At 32.3% G+C, this 14833-nt stretch overlaps 1 pseudogene; it reads left to right on the top strand.

Annotated features, from left to right (window-relative positions):
• Window positions 1–2702: 2702 nt before the first annotated feature.
• LOC117904004 lies at window positions 2703–12393 on the top strand (annotated as a pseudogene).
• The last annotated feature ends 2440 nt before the right edge of the window (window positions 12394–14833 follow it).

The following is a 14833-nucleotide window of genomic DNA, read 5'->3' as shown; positions in this document are numbered from 1 at the left end:
TGGAAAAAAATACACCATTTTCCAAAAAAATAAAAATAAATTACTATTATTATTATTTAAAAATCAAACATCTTGAAAAATATATATATTTAAAATTATGCATGCAAAAAATAACTAAAAATATGTCAAAATTATTTTTTTTAAATGACATATTTTTTTAAAATGACATATTTTTTAAAAATTTAGTTTTCTAAAAATAATAAATTTTCAGAATAATTATTAAAAAAAATTAAAAATAAAAATAAATTATTATTATTATTATTTAAAAATCAAACATCTTGGAAAATTTATATTTTTAAAATTATGTATGCAAAAAATAACTAAAAATATGTCAAAATTATTTTTTTTAAATCATATATTTTTAGAATATATTTTTTAAAAATTTAGTTTTCTAAGAATAATAAATTTTCAGAATAATTATTAAAAAAAATTAAGATAAAAAAGTATACAAAATATTGTGGTAGAAAATACTCAAAATAGTTTTGAAGGGTATATTAATCTCTTTATATTTTGTATCATTTTCATCAATTATGCAACTTTTATGGGTCAAATCTTAATTTTTTGGCTCAATTGGATTCAAAACACAATTATCCCAAATTTTTTCTATTGTGGGTCTACATATTAACATTAATTGTACATGCGTGTTATCTATTATTAGCCTATTAAAAGTTATCAGTTAAGTTAATTAATTTGTTAGCATATTAACATTTCTTAAGGGGTATGGCCTATGCAATGTGTAGAGACCACATGTGTGTGTGTGTGTATATATATATATATATATATATATATATATATATATATATATATATATATATATATATATATATATATATATATATATATATTATTTTATTTATTTATGATGGACCAATAAATAAAATAAAATAGTATAGGTATAAATAGGGTTATGGTCTCCAATTTTAACATAAGGTATTGCTATTTTACTCATATCCCATCATTGACTGAAGTTCTAATTCTTTGCAATACATTGTTTCAAACGTGGAAGACTAAAAACCCTACTATTGCACTCCAATTGATGCAAATATGTCTTCCTAATGGTTTTTTTTTTTTTGATGATTTAGAATATGATGAATTAAGTTTTTTTCATTTATCAATTTTCTAACAAGTGGTATCAGAACCACTCAAGTTCAATTAGGAATTTTTTTTTTTTTTTTTTTTTTTACAGGAATCATCCAGGATTTAGATTTATTTATTTATTTAGTTTAAAGGGTGATTCATTCTTGGTGGGTGGAGCCCATGAGTATGATTTCTAGTCTTCCACGTCTCTCAGTGGTATTTTTTGTGCAGCAAGGATTTTTTTTCCATAATTTTTTCGCATAAAATTGAAATGTTTTCCACTGCAAGGAATTTTTTCAATAATTTTTTCCTAGAAAATTTGAATGTTTTCTATAACAAGGAATTTTTTTTCACAAATTTTTCTCAAAAAAATCCTAGTGTTTTGTGTGGTAAGGATTTTTCCATAAATTTTTCTGAGAAAATCTAGGTGGTTTATGAGAATTTTTGGGGAACGAAAGAGGTGGTTGCATGATCATGGCCTAGAATCTCGCCATTATCATTATCATCTTATAAATTATGGAAACAAATTTGGTTATTATCTTTCAGTTCAAACAGTTGGGCCTAAGCCCATTTGTTGTGGAGTTATTTGATAATATCCTTTTAAGCTTATTGGGTTAATTTGAATGATTTGGGTTTGATTAATTAGATCAAGTGATGGATTTGGATTGGAGTTTGGGTTATTGGGTCAAGCAATGGGTTGAATGCCTAAGGAGGAAAGTGCTAAGATTTCTGAGCCAAATAGCAGATCGATTCACTGGATCTGCAAAGGTCAAAACAAGCATATTTTTAACCTTTATATATATATATATTCAAAAGCTAACTGAATTTTGGTTGTTCTAATAGAAGTGCTAATGACAAAAGTGTTATATATATTATGTTAGCGAAAGCTTAAATGCAAATATGTTAATTCAAGAACATAAAAATAAAACAATCACACCCTAATACATGAGGTTTTATCGTGTACTCCAACATCTATGAATGAGAGAAAATCATTTTACTATATTAAAAAAACATAACCACCATGAGCCTCTTTACTCCACTAGGTATTCCTAACGACTTTCCTTATTCAATAAGAAAAATTAATATTATAATAATATATAATTTAGGAAATATTCTATATAATATTTTTTAAATAAAAAAACAAATTCATACTAATTAGAAATTTAGGACATTTTCGAGCCATTTTCACCTTGGAGCATATTCAATTAAGTCAATCTTTCATCTCTCCATGATACTCTTTTTGCATCACATCTTAACAAGAAAGCAATCAACTCCACCTTCAACATAAATTCCTTTATCCATCTTGTATAGTCTTTACAAGTACATCTCCATCTCATGACATTTTTCCCATATGACTAAAGTATTAATTTATAAAGATATTCCTAATAACTTTCTTTATTGTATAAGAAAATTTAATATTATAATATATATAACTCAATAAATATTATATACAATATTTTTTACAAAAAGAAAAAGAAAAAGAAAATCCATAGAGTAACTGGAGACACTTTCCAACAATATAGGCTAAAAGTGTTCTTACAATAATCACTCCGATACAGCCCTTAGCTTTCTCTCGCTCTCCCTATTCTAAGGAAGCAACTACATTAACAATAATCAGTAGAATAATGAACTGGTTTTCCAAGCTCAACTGCCATATAAGTTTCTTGTAAATTAGCTTCTGAATAACTTGTACAGATACTCATGGCAATCTGCATTTCATTCAGAAATATTTTCTGAATTTTGCTCATTATGAAAATTACAGGTTTTTCTTTGATTTCTTGGCAACATATGTTGGAGTAGGGATAATTTGTCCGTAAATTATAAGCGTATCCTCGCTGCTACGAGGCATTCTTTCCTGAGGCATTATCTTACCTCTCATAAAAACTAGAAAGGGTGATTGGTACCCTGCTGACCTTCCACCAAAAAGCATTAAAGGTCTGCAAGGTTACAAGGTAATTAATTTCTAGCAAAATATGGCCATTGTACCAACATTTCCTCTTCACTCACACTGCTTCCTGCCCTAAATGCAGATATTCATTGCCATTGCCATGATCCTAGGTGACGGCCTATATAACTTCTTCAAGGTAATAAGCCAAACTCTCCTAGGCTTGTTTTACTATCTCCGGTACAAGGACACTAGCATTTTCCTCCCTGTTGAGGACCGTCGTTCCTCTCCTACCAACTCATCTCTTTCTTACAATGACAAGCACCGAACCCAACTCTTTCTCAAAGATCAAATTCCAACACCATTTGCTGTTAGAGGGTATATTGTAATAGCTGCTATCTCCACAGCCACCCTTCCTCACATATTCCCCTAACTCAAATGGTACTAAATAGCTAGCATGTACATTGTTGCCCCTGTCATGGCATTTTGCAATGCATATGGGCGTGGGCTCACTGATTGGTCCCTTGCATCCACCTATGGGAAGTTTGCCATCTTTACCATTGGGGCATGGGCTGGGGGTGCCCATGGTGGAGTTTGCCATCTATGTGATTGGTTGCTTTACTAACAAAGCTAAGGCAGATGCTTTTGGACCTGCAGTTGCTTCTGGTTTGATTTGTGGAGATGGAATATGGATTTTTCCTAGTTCAATTCTTGATTTAGTAGGAGTAAATAACCCATCTATATGAGGTTCCTGTCTAGGGCAACAAATCTTAAGGTTGATAATTTCTTAGGGTCTTAAGACTTTTAAGGATATTTACGTACTATGAATGCATGAAATTATATATATGTGAGTTTTATACGTCTTATTGTACTATTTATCTTTTTACCATTTTTTCGTTTAAGAGGAAACCTGTTGGGTTTTGACGTAATTATTTAAGTTTTTTAATTCCCGTTTGTAAGCATTTTTGTGTATTGACAATTCCAAGTCAAAATTCTCATTGTGTCTCTTAGCTCATACTCTTCAAATCTTCCCTTGGACACTTGCCTTTTCCAAATTATTTGTGTTTGAAGATGGCTAAAGGAGTTGGTAAGTGCATTTGAGGTGATGGATGATGGCAAACATTGATCAATTGTATTTTAAAATTTTTATCATTTTATGAAAAATGAAATTGAAGCTTAAGAGTGTAAAATATTGTGTTTAAAACATTTGGATTGATTTATGATCGATCAAACTAAAGGGTAACAGTTTGTGTTGAACCCAGATTTTTTTAGTCTTGTTTGATCGGTCAAACTACGATCACACCTGCAAATTTTCATGATTTTCCAAACAAATCTCAACTGTTGGATGGGTTTCAAAATCCTAATACTTAAGACCTCTTTTGAGATGTGGTGAGGGTAGCAATGAGAATGAAAACCCTAGACTTTTGAGCTTCAAGTGTCTTTTGCCATATTAAGGAGTGTTTGCCTTGTGAGAAAATCTTTGGGTTTGAATTGAAAATCAGTTTTTAAGTGAAAAATCTTTATTCCAAATGGGTTGATTCACTATGTTCTTCATCCTAACTCTCATATTGCTCTCATATTCAACCTATTAGGGTCAAACCCAGGATTCTTCTTGTGTGGACTCAAGAAGAGGTTGAGATCAAAGCTTGGAGTGGATTCCAAGTGTTTTACCAAAGAAGAAAGGTGGTAGCTAAATCTTAAAGGTTCTAAGCAAGGGGTCCAAGAGAGGATGAAAGACTTGGGCTAAATAAAACCTTTTACTCCGCTAATTTTTCTTCATAGTGGATTATTTAATTGCTTGAGGCCCAAGGTTTTTTTTTATCTCTTTGGAGGTTTTCCATGTTAAAAAATTGGTGTCATTGTCTCTCCTTTCTATTTAATCTTTTGATTAGATTTCATAGGCTTATGGTGTTTTTCATTGTGTTATCTTGATTGAATTAATTGGAGCATGAATTGAATTTTGGCTATTGAATCTTTGAAAGAACATGATATATTTTAGTTTTTGTTGATTGATGACAAGGGCCGTGTGAAAAAGAGTTTTTATGTTGATGCAATGTCTTGTATATCATGTTTTGGGAGTGTTGTCCCATTTGCATGTGACTTGCATTGAATAATTTGTTTGGGAGAGCGTTGATACATCCATTGTTGCTTGTGATTTGTGTGTTTGTTTGTTGGGTTGAAAAAGAAAATCAATTCATAAAGGACAAATAGGGGAATTGTGAGCATTTGTGAGATATCATCTCTAATTGTTTTAAAAAAACACATATTCTCCAACACCCCCTCCCCCGGTGTTATCCATAAGTGAGATTCATTTTCACTGTTATACCATAGATCTTTATACTATTTTTTCCATTAAGAGGAAACATGGTGGGTATATTATGTAAGTTTTATACTTCCCTATATACCATATATATCTATACTATCTTTTCCTTTAAGAGAAAATATATATATCATGATATTAAACATGCCAACCTAGTTACTAGACATCTCAACTAACTAAGTGTTTATCTGATAATATTTTCAAAAAAATTTCTCAAAAAAAAATTCGTTTGAAAACTTTAATATATATTAACACCAATTTTTTTTTTAACTTATTTTCCATGAAAGTACTGTGTACTTATAAATAACATAATTTTTTTTTTAAAATATTTTATGTCTTTTCAATTGTCACTCAAAATACCCTATAAAAAAACAATGGAAAACATCTCATGACAAAGTTTGAAAAAAATCCATTTTCTCTTAAAATTTAAGTGGGTTTTATGATCTAATAAAGAATCAAACTATTTCCTCTATTTTGGTCATCTACTAACTATCAATGTTAAGCTTATTTAATTAGGGGAGTCTTTGAGAAGCTTAGAATGTTTTTTTTTTCTTTTTCATGTTTGAAGGTATTTTTCCTTATATAAATTAGACATTTGATAAAATTTTAGAAATCACTTATAAAAATCTAGAGAATCATTTTAACTACATATCAATCTTAAGCTTATTTGAAAGTAATTTTAGGAAGATTAGAAGTGTTTTCTAATGTTTGAAATTGTTTTCTATTTTTTTGTATATAATAATAAAAATTTGGCATTTGATAAAATTTTTAAAATCACTTATAAGAATATAAAGAATTACTTGAAATTATTCTTAGGGACCATTACTATGTATGTAATTTTTCCAAAGATTACATTTTTTATTACATACACATTATCAAAAACATTATTAAAACAATTTCGCCATTGAGTGGGGATGCACATGAAAAATGCAAGTCCAAAGCTTATCTTGACTGTCCAGATGGGTTTCCCATGGTGGGTACACTAATATATGTGATGCACACTAGACAAAACCTACAATTGGTCATGACACAAGACTATCAATTGTCATGATTCACCAAGCTGCTATACTGCATAAACTCTCAACCTTGAGAGGATATTGAGTCTATGTTGAAATCAACAGAGGGCTTTTACTTATGGGTGAGACCCTAAAGTGGTCATATATCCCTATGGATTGGGCCATTATTGATAAAGGCTAGTGGCAATAAGTATTCTTAATAAAGGCACCATGTTATCTCATGGGATTGAGACAATGTATCCAACCCTTGGGTGATCCGAAGGACATGTCATCATGAAATATGTGGTCACAATAATTTCTTTAGTAGAATTTCACATATGTTCCTTGAAATTAGAATATTTCAACTGATTAAATAGTAAGTGAAATCTATAACTCAAGGATTGGAGAGGTAATCTCGATATGCAATAGCACTACTTTGTTAGATTATGGACACTAGTTCATAGGGAGTCTAAATGTAATGGATAGTAGGTCACAAACCCAAGTTTTGTCTCATTGTTATTTACATACGATATTAGAGTGCAATTGATTCTTTTTAGTGAAATGTTGAATTTGTTAGGATAGAGCCCTTAAAAGCATAACATGATGTAACAAATTTGGAATTCATTATTTATTTAATGATATTCTAGTTTCATTTTTATCTATCCTTATTCCATGCATTACACTTTATGAGCATTTTTACCTACATCTTTTGCATTGTACATGACTTAGGTGAATTAGGAGTTGCACGAAAGATTCAAGTCACGAGCTTCTTGCAAATAGATGACTTGTTCATAGGCAATCCATGGGTTTAGGCAACCCATTATAGGCTATAGTGCACTACCTCCTAATTAGAGTAATAGTTGGTCTTAGCTATCGGGATGGGTTTCCCATGGTGAGTGCACTAGTGTATTTGGGTGCACATTGGACAGGACCTATGATGAGTCATAACTTAAGGCTATCAAGTAGTCATGACATCACCAAGTTGCTTCATTATGTTGTCTTTCAACCTTGAGATAATATTAAGCGCGCTTGTGTTAAAGTTACCAATGGCTTTGACATACAAGTGAGATTGTAACCTGATTATATATTCCCTATAGATTGGGTCATTGTTGATGGAAGCCGCTAGCAATAGGTATTCTCAATAGAAGCACCAAATATCTCATGGGATTGAGATAGGGTGTCCCCTTGGGTGATCCTAAGGAGGTGTGTTCATGGAAACTATGATCATGGTAGTTCCTTAAGTGGAACTTAACATAAGCCCTTTAAGAGCTAAGATATGTCGATTGAACACATAACATGAGGATCTATAAGTTAAGGACAATAGAGGTACTCTTGAAAGGTTAATAGCTTTCATCTTGTTAGACTATGGACATCAATTCATGGAGAGGCTGAACGTAATGGATAGCAGGTCATAAACCCAAGCATATAGTGTCTCGTTGTTATTTACATAGGATGTTAGAGTTTAATTGATACTTTGTAGTGGGAAGTTGAATCAATTTTAGAATTTGATTCAGAGGGAGCCAGTACTCCTATGGGTACTAGTGGTCCCCACTCTGAGCTCATATACCTTATTGGCATAGGTTATGAGGGTTAGATTGGCTCTAGGTTCACTTTTGTGCATAAGGGCGTTTTGATAATTACACAAGGTTGCACAGGGGAAAGTGAACAAGGTCTTTAGATTAGGTTAATTGATTAATTAGTAGGCCTTATTGGGTTAATTAATCAATTAGGACCCAATTTGGGCTAGATTAAGTGACCCAAGCCCATGTGGGCTCAAGTCACTTACGTCTAATTAGGAATCCTATAAATACTCCATAGGGATTAAGGTTTCCATCACTTCTATCTTCACCATCCAAAGAGAAAGAGAAAGTCATAACCTCCACCCTTCTTTCCTCTCATCAAAAGTGTGCCAAGAACAAGGTTGAATCATCAGGCAAAAAATCCACAAGACTTCCAACAACTTCAAGGTCATCTTCAACATGGGCACATCTAAACATAAAGGTTAGTATTTTAACCCTAAATATCAATTTTTTGAAAAATTGGTATTACTTCTATTGTTTAGTTCTAAGATGCCAAAAAAATAGTTCAAAATTAGATTATGGGGGTGCCAATATTTTTATGGGGTCCTAATGGTCCTCGCTTTGAGTTTATATACCATGATGGCATGATTTATGAGAGTTGGATTGACTCTTAGTTCACTCTTGTGCATAAGAGTGTTTTGGTAATTACCCAAGGTTGTACATAGGATAGTGAACAAGTTCTCTAGGTTGGGTTAATTGATTCATTAGATAGCCCTACGTGGTTAATTAATTAATTAAGATCATTTTTGGGCTAGATTAAGTGACCTAAACCTTGGTGGGCTCAAGTCATTTAAGCCTAGTAATGGACCCCTATAAATGCCCCTCAGGGGTTAAGGTTTCTGTTACTTTTTGTTGTAAAAGTTATCTTCCACCTTCAAAGAGAGAGAACCTTCCTCCCTTCCAAAGCCCACACTTTGGAATTCCAAGATTATGATTCAAGTTTTCGAGAGAAAGATCTTAGGTGTATGAATTCATTGAATGGATTTTGATCTAGGATCATCCAAATCACAAGTATGAGTATTATATCTCTAGATCTATAGTTAATAATGTTTTTTATTGTCATTTTATTTTGTTGTGATAGATTTAGAGATGCCTAAGGATAGATGCATGCAACTTATGAGATCCAAGGCATGGGAATGGAGTAATCCAAGGTTCCCAACACTTACTTATCCAACTAAGGATGAATGGAGAAAAGCAATAGAAGAGGAATAGGTGTCAATGCGAAAGAATCAAGTTTAAGACTTGGTTGATCTGCCTTCAGATTGAAAAACTATTGGGAACAAATGGGTTCTTAAAATAAAAAGAAAGGCAAATGGATCCATTGAAAATTATAAAGTTTGATTAATAGCTAAAGGTTATACCCAACAAGAGGGTATAGTCTATGAGGAAACCTTCTCTCCAATAGTTAGATTTGTCTCAATTCGCCTCATTCTAGCTAGAGTGGCTCATATGGATTTAATGCTACACCAAATGGATGTTAAGACAACTTTCCTTAATAGAGAGTTGAATGAAGAAATCTATATTAAACAACCATTAGGTTTTATTATCCAAGCCCAAAGCACAAAGTGTGCAAGTTAAATCGATCAATTTTTAGCCTTAAACAATCATCCTGTAAACCTTCCATTTTGTCCCCTAGCACATGCCTTATTAAGTGCTCTTCTAGTACTTCACATCAGTTCCTTAGTGACTCATTGCTACTTATACAACTTACCTTTTTGAGCCACCTTATAGACTTTGGTTGAAGGATTTATCTAGCCCCTCATTATGACCCATGGCAGCCTTAAGTTAGATTTAAGATTTTCCCTTTTTCTTTTTAAGATAGCTCATTTAGTCACACTTAGCCCACTTGAGCACACCTTGGCCCACCTAGCATGGTTGCATGGCTTGTATAGCTCATATGGCTTGCATGTGCTTGATTTTATTTTATTTTTTATTCGTTAGTTTGATTCATTTATTTATTTAATTTTAGAAAATTACATGAGATTTTTTATTTTAGTTTTTCCTAATTGCATGAATTGATATTTTATATATTTATTTATTGGTTTATTTATTGCATGTGCTTGATTTTATTTTATTTTTTATTCGTTAGTTTGATTTATATATTTATTTAATTTTAGAAAATTACATGAGATTTTTTATTTTAGTTTTTCCTAATTGCATGAATTGATATTTTATATATTTATTTATTGGTTTATTTATTGGGAGAATTGTGTTTATATATTAATCAAGAAGACAATATTTCTAATACTAATTTACTAACCTTCCAATAATTTTGAAAGTGTAAATAGGGTAATTGGTGGAATTAAATTCTTCAAGATATTCAAAATTTCTCCATTCCAAAATTACTTAATTGCTTCTCACACTAATCCTAAATATTTTTTAATAAATATTTAAATATTTAAAACCATTAAAATAAATACTTTCTCATTAAAGCAATTTTTTAAAAGTAATAAGATAAAAATCATGAAATCTTTAAAACTATAATTACAACAAATATTTTTAATTTTAAAACTAATTTCATGATTTAAATTAATGATTTAAAAAATAAAAATGTTACAAAAATAATTTTTGATTATTTTTAATTCCATTTAAATGTGATTTTTTTAATCTCTATTAATAACAATGAAATTATGTTTATAAATGCAAAATAGTAAAAATATATATTTCATTCAGTTTACTTATAATGAACAATTTAAACATGATTGATTTTAATTCTATTTCCTATCTGTTAATTTTTGTAGGGAATGTCTTAATGGCATAGTTTGTTAAAAAAATAAAATTAAATAAACTATCAATAATTGTTTTAATGTCAAACTCAAGTTTAAAAATTGTACAAAACTTATTAGGAGCCTTGTACACTTGACACATTTCCCTTGTACAGTTAGTGTAATAACCTTGTATGGTGACACAAATTTCATATCCTTCCTAATTTATGTGTCCATATAAGTGTATTAATCATATTTTCAATGGTTTGGTTGAGAAAATGGTGGATGACTTACGGTCAATTTTTTTTCCCCAAATATCAATATAGGGGAAAATATTGGAATTGTCATGTAAGAGCTAAATAAAGTGCATGACATAGGTATACAATCCTTAGGTGACAAGGAAAATAAAGGAGTGGTTTAGAATCGATTGAAATCTTTCACAAAGGGTAACCTTGTATACTCTTGTACAATTAGTACATTTCCCTTGTATAGTTAGAGTAATACCTTTGGACAGTGGCACAAATTTCATATCTCTCTTAAGTTATGTGTCAACGTAGGAGTGTTTAACCATATTTCCAATGGTTTAGTTGAGAAAATAATGGATGACTTAAGGTAAAAAAATTTCCCCAAATATCATTATTGGGGAAAGCATTGGAAATTTCATGTGATAATTAAATAAAGTGCATAACATATATGTACAATTTGTGGGTGATAAGAAAAATAAAGGAATGACTCATAATCGATTGTAATCTTTCACAAATGGTCGCCTTATATACCTTTGTACACTTACTACATTTTCCTTGTACAATTAGAATACAATTATATAGTAAATATACTTTTTAACCCTTTGATATAAGAAAAATTCAATCTCTACTATATATTAATATAATCCCCTTCTAAAATTAGGACATATAAAAACATTTTAATTGGGTATTTAAAATAAAAGCTCTCCATCCATCCTCTTTCTTTCTTTTTCTTTTCCTTATTTTAATAAATTTTCAATTAATTCAAATCATTAAAAAAAATCCTTAGTAAACAAATTTGTAGCATTTCATATAGCTTATTACTAAAAGTCATGTTCAAAAAGTTATAAAATAAGAAAGGAAGAAGATTATAAAAATAAAAATAAAAAATTTTTATTTTATATTAGTAAAAAAACGTAAATTTAAAATACTTTTTAGTTTAAAAGAAAAGAAAATAATGAATATATTTATTTTAAATAGTGTTTTAATCATTAAATTATTTACTTCTAAAATGTAAAAGATAATTTTTATTTATTTAAATTAACATTTTTTTTAAAAGTATTTTACAAAATAGTTTTTGAATCATTAATATAATTTTTGTTTATTTATAATTTAAAATAAAAAATAATGTTGATTTTTCAATTATTTATAAAAGAGTTTAAAAAAAACAATGAAAAATCCAAAAATGGTTAAATGAGAAAAAATTTGTTGGTAGCGGCATGTAAAGAGTGGTAGAATAAAAATAAAAATAAGTCAAATGGGTATTTTTGTCAATTTCTATCTCATATCCTTGTAATCAATTATGGGTGTGTAGACCCCCATATTGGGGTGCATTTTATTCATTTTTGTTTTGCCAGGTGTCCGGGTTTCGAGGAGCAACGTGGAGTTTGAAGATTGGCCATCAGGTAGTGCATTTTGCCGTTGGGAGAAAGCTGGTTGAAGCCATCAGAATTCGACACCTGTCCAAGGAATGTGGGGAAAACTGCAGGCCGTTGGGGGACACCTTTTCTTTTGCTTCCAGCTGCAGAGTAGTGGGGGCTTTTGGGGGTGGTTTTCTGCAGAGATGGTTAGAGGGGCAGATCGGGTAGAAAAAAATAGAGATACTTTTGAGATATCCATGGCTTGAGAGGAGAGAGAAAGGAGGAAGAAAAAGAAATCCGAGAAGAGGAAGGGGGCAGAGAGCTTTTGGAGGAGGAGTTTTTGGTTTGGCTGTGAGGAGAGGTCTTCGTTTTTTTGAGAGGAGGCTACCAGAGGAGCTTTTGGGCTGCAGTTTGAAGAGAGGTGAGGGGGATCTTTTTGGCTGGAAGAAAAGAACGGAGACAGAGGAAGGAGGAAGCATTCTCAGGTACCTTCATCGTAGACTCCCTATTAGTTTCTACCGGTGTGTTTTTCTGTTCTGTTTCCGCTGATTCTTAGATGATGTTTATTGATTGGGAGTGAGCATGCTGATATTTTGCTAATGGTTTTGCTGTAGATTAGTTTGCTCCTATTTTGATTCCTTCATGAGATATTTTGTAACCGTGTTTTACCCTTTTATATGATACTCATTTGATTTCTCCCACCCCCATTTAAGCTTGTTGTTTAAGATAGGAAGCATGGCTTGTATGGGCTCGTTGCTTGAATCCACTTTTTGTGCTCTGTTTTTGTTATCTTCATCTACTCTTGGTATAGCCATGACACGTCACTCCTAGGCTGTAATTTTCCAACACAGCATTCATGTAGTTCCATCCAGCTGCATTAGCTGGTGGAGATCTTCCCAAGTCCACCACCCTTATAGACCCCACACCATCACCTCTCTGTACCCAGACTGTTGCCTCATTTCCCTCACTAAATCCGGCCACCCAGTCCATTAATCCCAAGCCCATTAAGCCCACTCCCCATTATTCTTCCCCATCCATTCATCACACCCACTTACAGAAACTAATCTCACCATCCATTTTCATACCCGGCTGCCCACCATACCCATGCCATGCTCATCTCCATAGGAATCCCAAAGCCACCCACCTACATGCATGGGAATCATGCATGCATGGCCACCCCTCATGGTTGCCATTCATCAATACATACCCATCCTTTCAAACCTCCATACTTACCCATGCACATCACCACCCTCATACCCATGCAAACTCTCCACGTTTGTATACCCTAACCCTCATATCCATGCAAACCTTCCATGCTCACACACCCTATCCAACATGCATGGCCACCCCCCATGGACACTTTCACTCACCACCCATTCCTCACCCGTCTATCTCTCACCTTCAATACCCAACTCCCTCATTTTCTTCCTCACCACCTTCTCTCTCTCTACACCACACCACAATCCCCTCACCACCTTTTCTCTCTCTACACCACACCACAATCCCCTCACCACCTTTTCTCTCTCTACACCACACCACAATCCCCTCACTACCTTTTCTCTCTCTACACCACGTTCTTCATGCCCACTTCCTATCCACATGCATGAAACCATGCATGGAATCATGTTTATCATCATCCCCCCCATGCATAACCATCTCCCATTTACCCATTTTCCCCATCACCACCTATCTCTCTATACACTACAACCATACCCATATCTTATACCTCCATGCATACACCCACTCCACCAACCCGTAGCCTAATCTTGCCTCATGCATGGCTGCCCAAAGCTCCTCCAATTCACCCATCCACGTGCATGGGATTCATGCTAACGGATATGGGCTTGAGATGAAGCCCAAGTCCAAACTTGATGGTGAAAGGCCTCATGTATGGGCTTGAGTTGGAGCCCAAGCTTGTATGTGTTGATGAAAGGCCTCTTGTTTAGTTCACCCATCTTAAGTTAGCCCAAGGCCCATGGACGTCCTTTGAAGGCCTTCTTCCCCTTAGGCCCATTTCTAAAGGCCCCTTGTTTTGTTCTCTCATTTTAAGTTGGCCCATGCTCATTCCAAGCCCATGCTCACTTCATGTTTTGTTCACCCACCTTAAGTTGGCCCATGCCCATTCCAAGCCCATGCCCACTTCAATTGATTTGTTCACCCACCTTAAGTTGGCCCATGCCCATTCCAAAGCCATACCCACCTCAAGTTAGTCCTTTTGTTTTCAATTTGCATGACTTATCTTCCTAAAAACATTAATTCCGTTTTCTAAATTAAATTCCAATTTTTGAAATTTTAATTCTTACATCAATTTATTTAATCGTCATTATCTTATTTATTTATTTATTTGTTCATTTTTAAAATTCAACCTTTAATAATCTCTCAAAAATTCAGTTTTCTAAATTAAATTCCAATGTCCGAAATTTTAATTCTTGCATCAATTTATTAATCGTCATTATTTTATTTATTTATTTATTCATTTATTTTAAAATTCAACCTTCAAACAATTCCTCAAAATTCCGTTTTCTAAATTAAATTCCAATGTCCGAAATTTTAATTCTTACATCAATTTATTTAATCGTCATTATTTTATTTATTTATTTATTCGTTTATTTTTAAAATTCAACCTTCAAACAATTCCTCAAAATCTCGATTTCTAAATTTAAATTCC

This window comes from Vitis riparia, chromosome 17 (assembly GCF_004353265.1).
Source record: "Vitis riparia cultivar Riparia Gloire de Montpellier isolate 1030 chromosome 17, EGFV_Vit.rip_1.0, whole genome shotgun sequence".
Classification (NCBI taxonomy): Eukaryota; Viridiplantae; Streptophyta; class Magnoliopsida; order Vitales; family Vitaceae; genus Vitis; species Vitis riparia.
Note: the sequence above shows the minus strand (reverse complement) of the source record. Positions and strands in the feature narration are given on the sequence as shown.